The sequence below is a fragment of the Mesocricetus auratus genome, unplaced genomic scaffold (assembly GCF_017639785.1).
Source record: "Mesocricetus auratus isolate SY011 unplaced genomic scaffold, BCM_Maur_2.0 Super-Scaffold_100038, whole genome shotgun sequence".
Classification (NCBI taxonomy): domain Eukaryota; kingdom Metazoa; phylum Chordata; class Mammalia; order Rodentia; family Cricetidae; genus Mesocricetus; species Mesocricetus auratus.
This window is the reverse complement of record NW_024429216.1, coordinates 215,016-220,222: the sequence shown is the minus strand read 5'-3', so window position 1 is coordinate 220,222 and position 5,207 is coordinate 215,016.

The window sequence follows — 5,207 nt, the reverse complement described above, 5'->3', positions numbered from 1 at the left end:
AGAGGATTGGCAAAGGATGCCTCCTGTCAATATTATTGTGCTGGAAGCTAGAGTCATCTGAAAGGAAGGAACCCTAAGTGAGAAAATACCTCCATAAGATGCAGCTGTAAGGGCATTTTCTTAATTAGTGATTGATAGGGGAGGGTCCAGCCCATTTTGGTTTGTTCCCTCCTTAGCCTGGTGATCTTAGCTTCCAGATAAAAGCAGGCTGAGCAAGCCATGGGAAGCAAGCCAGTAAGCAGTACTCCTCCATCAGCCTCTGCATCAGCTTCTGCCTCCAGATCCCTGCCCTGTTTCATCCTGTCCTGACTTCCTCCACTGATGGACCGTAATCTGGTAGTGTAAGCCAAATAAATAAACCCTTTCCTCCCCAACTTGGTTTTTTAGTCAAATTGTTTCATTGCAGCAATAGATATCCTAACTAAGACAGTTATAGTCAAGAAAGATGGGCAGCAACAAATAAAAACCCATTCAATATTATGCTGTAGGACAGTGTTTTACAAGAAAGATTTGTGTCAGGTTTGTGGGGTGGTGAGTGGACAATGGAGGGATCCTGTACAAAGAAAAAACTGGATGGCAATGAGGCAGCTCTTTGACCAGCAGATATTTCACATAAAACTTAATAAGGTTTATATTTAAAAGCTTGCTAGCTGAACTCCTGGAGTCCAGTGGTAGAGAGGGGGGATCAATAATAAGAGCAAAGGGGTCAAGACCATGTTGGAAAAACCCACAGAAACAGCTGACTTCAAGCAAGTGGGAGCTCACAGACTCCAGACTGATAACTGGGGCACCTGCATAAGACTGAAGGAGGCCCTCTGAATGTGAGTGTCAGTTGGGGGGTTTGGGCAGTTTATGGGACTGCTGTTGGCAGTGAAACCAGTGTGTATCCCTAGTTCATGAACTGGATTTTTGGAGCCCATTCCCTATGGAGGGATCCCTTGCTCAGCCTAGATACACGGGGATGGGGGTGGGGAGTGGTGGCTTAGTGCCTGCCCCCAAAAGATGTGACAGACTTTGGTGATTCCCTATGGGAGGTCTCACCCTCTCTGAGGAGTAGATGGGGGGGTAGGGAAGTGGTGGTGGGAGGTGGAAGAATGGGATTGGTATGTAAAATAAGATTGTTTAAAAACAAAAAAGCTTTCCCATTATCATGAAAGGAGTCATTTCACTCTCCCCACTGACTCAGAAAACACTACTCTACTCCTTAGTCTCTGTGGATTTTGTTAGTCTGGATATTTTGTTAAAATGGAATCATATATGTCGCCTTTTGTATGTGGTTACTTTCAGCTGATAGAATGTTTGTGTGAATCAGATACATTTCCACATGTATGAGTACTTAATGATTTATCTCCATCTATCGACTATGATGAATAAAGATCCTATTAACCCACATATGCAAGTTCTAACTAAATATCCATTGATATTATCTGATTGTTTCTGCCCTCTCAAAATGCATGTGTTGGAATGTAATCTCCAGTTTAATGATGGAGATGTTTTGTAAGAAATGCATTATTTGATAATTTCATCCCTCTGTGAATATGGTAGTGTGCCAAAAAAGAATAGGTTACTCACTCAATATGGCCTTTGGATTTGATTAAAGACACTGTGTATTCAGCTTCTGTTGGTGAAATACAGCAGGCTGATTTACATAAACTTCTTATACAAATGAGAATATCCATTCAAATCATAATGAAAGAACAGTCAATGTAAAAACAAGCAAAATAGTAATTTCTTATCACAATCACATATTAACTGTCATATACAAGATGCATCATTGCATATTTTATTTACCTGTTAGTGGGTTTTGTGCCAACATCACCCAAGCACATGAATAATACTACCCATGTTGGGTACCTTAGAACACCACTAGGTTACTAGAGAAATATTTCACTATCTCTACAATCCCATGATAATACTGCTGTGACTTCAGTGTGTCCTTCCCGAGTAATAATCATAAAGTACAGGATAATTACCCCTATAAAAGAGAATATGAATTAGAATATGACTTTACCTCATGGGGACATATCCAGAAAATGATATCTATAAGCATTGTGCTCTCAACAGAAGAGAAACTGCCACTAACTTGTCTTTGAACACACTCACATACATACACATGCAATCACATTCAAACATATGCATACATATAGCAATAATAATTAAAGAAGTCATACATTTGGAAGATAGAGATAGGGAGAGGATGGGGAGATACGGAAATACTATAAGTACAGTACCTAAGTATGAAATTATCCAAAAATTTTTAAAGGAAAATTCTTAAGTGAGAAAAAATGTCCATGTCCTCAGCAGAGACTAAAATGCTAAGCATGTATCATGATGAAGATAGATATAAGATGCACCAATTTTCTCCGCTGAGAGCTGCTGTGGGAAATCCTCCTCATAGAGCACATGATGTAATGAATGTGCAGATATCCCCACTGAAAATGTTGCTTGTCTTAATCTTATCACAGTGCTAGAATCTGTTTTGTGGTTTGTTTTGTTTTTTGATTTTGGTTAAGCTTTATGTATGTGTATACATGCATGTATTTGTGTATGTATGTGTTTCTCACATGCATATAAGAAAGTGCCTCACAAGCATGCCTGGTGCCTACAAAGTCTAGTACAGTCCATTCTTCCCTTCAACTGGTGTTATATGTGTTTGTTGGTGCTGGGAACTGAGCCTCTGTCTTCTGTAAGAGTAGCAAGTGCTGTTAACCACTGAGCCATTTCTCTGGCCCCTGAATCTGTCTTCTTTAGGACAGTCAGTTACTAACATCATAATTTGGCAATTTTCAAAGGACAAATATATGCCTGGTTTTGTTCAAGGAACTTGTAATTTCACATTTAATGGGCAGAATAATATAGGTCTAAAAGTAAACACTGTACAATAATTTATTAAAGATAACCCCATCTACCTGACAGAATTTCTTCTGTGGAGAGGTTCAGAAAAAGTTGTACTGTGCAATGCAGAAAAATCTCCAAGATTGGAGATACCAGGAAAGTCTCTTGTTTTCCTGTGGGTGTTTCTTAAGATTTTATGGCTCATAAGAATATTCTGGGGGCAGGCCAAGAGAAGAACAGTGGGGTGGGGTGGGGTCAAAAATATTCTGAACAAATAGTGTATTTGTTGTTGTTTCGCTGAAGTTGTGGGCAATGAAACACGAACCACAAAACTCAACAAAACCCACGTGGAGTTTATTGGGGAAAGGGAGGAGTAGGTGTTGACCAACCAAGAACAGAGATGGAAGGGGAAGGGGTAAGGGAAAGAAGGGGCGAACAGATGGGAGGCACCGGCTTAAAAGGGAAAGCTTGCAGATGCCTACAGATTCCTTACACAGCCACATAACGCATGACGTAACCACATAACACTGGGCCCTTTGAGCTGTCTAATATCTACCTGCACGGCAGTGTGCATATCCTGTCCATTGTCAAGGGGCAGGGCCAGCATAATGCCTGAATCCTTATAGTATTTTTGAAGCATGGATGCATTCATTCTCTCTTTACTCTTGACTATGGATGTGATTAGCTCTTTCAGGCTCATGCTTTGAATTCCCCTCAGTGTTTGACCATAATCTGGAATTAGCGATAAGATCTCCATTTAAGAGACTAAGAGTCTGACTGGAGCCTTGGACAGGAACTTTGCCGTTGGCTGGTCAAAGAAGAAGGGAAGGCCTGTCTGTATTGCTACATCTGAGTCCAGGCTTCAGATGGCTGGTGAAGTGTCACTGTGTAAATGAACACACCTCTATCTGTGCAAAGCAGGCTAAGAAAACAGCCATTAGGTTTTATAGACACTGCCAATGTACTCAAGATGCCCTGGAAACTGGGACAGTGGATCTGAAATACTAAACCAAACTCTCAGAGAACTAAAGTCCCAGGATTCTTAAAAACAAAATCCGTGAAAGGAGTGTTTTCCTGCATGCATGTATGTATGTGTACCATGTATGTGCAGGTGCCCGAGGAAACCAGGGAAGGTGTTCTTTCCCTTGGGACTTCAGTTACAAATGGTTGTGAACTGCCATTTGGGTACTGGAAACTGAACCCAGTCTTCTGCCAGAGCAACCAGCGCCCTTAACTTTGTTGAATTATCTCCCCAGGCCCCAAGGACAAATATTGTAACAATTATTGCACTATACTTTATAAAACTAAGATTTAAATTGCATAAGCAAAGCCTTATGAATTATTTAATTAGGAATATCTACCAGGCCACATCTGATAATGGATTCCAATTTATTTTTTATTTTTAATTTTATGGGTATGGATGTCTGTGAATCGTTTTGTAGGCCTGGTGCCTGCAGAGGTCAGAAGAAGGAATCAGACCCTCTGGAACCGGAGTATCAGAGAGTTGCGAGTCATCACGTGGGCACTTGGAATTGAACCTGGTTACTCTGTAAGAGCAGTCGATGCTCTTCTCTGATGAGCCATCTCCACCCCCAAACCCCAATTTCCTGACATAATTGTATTGGGGGTAATGGTAGATACAGTGGGTATGTAACTTCTCAAGGCAGAACTGTTTCTTTGGATGTTGAGCAAGAAATATGAAATGAAAAAAGTCAGCATAGACTGTGTGCATTGTATACAATCACTGAAAAATAGGCAGGAGAGCCTCTGTCTGAGAGAACAGGAGGCAAAGTTGTCCCCTCAGCTTCTGCTCTAGGGAAGTCTAAACATCCCTCTTTATCTTCCACATCATGTGCTCAATTGACATAGTGGGTTTTTTTTTTGTTTGTTTGTTTTTGTTTTTTTCTGAACATACAGTTGTAAGTTTTGTCACTAATGCTTTTGAATAAGAAAATGTTCATTGTAGTACACACACACACACACACACACACACACACAGACTAAATTACTCTTACTCTATGGAATATGTAAGTTGAATCTTTTTCCTTTTTAGCCTCTTGATGCCCAATGAGCTTCATGTTTTCTGAAACATTACCAACCATAGAGATGACCAGCCTTACAACAGACCCCAGAAATCCAAGAAGAGCTTCATTTAAGTATCTCTCCCTTCTCTCCAAGCTGTAGTCACCAACTCCCAGCAGCATGCCTGTTTTCTTGTAAATTAAGTCCACGCGGGGTCAAGATGAAAGGGTAGGATACCTGCCCGGGAAGCTGTGGAAACTACATTTCCCGGGATGCAATATGCACGCGAGATGTTGGGGGCCGAGTTGAGCCAATGACAATTCGCCATTTATTTTTATTTTGATTTTTGG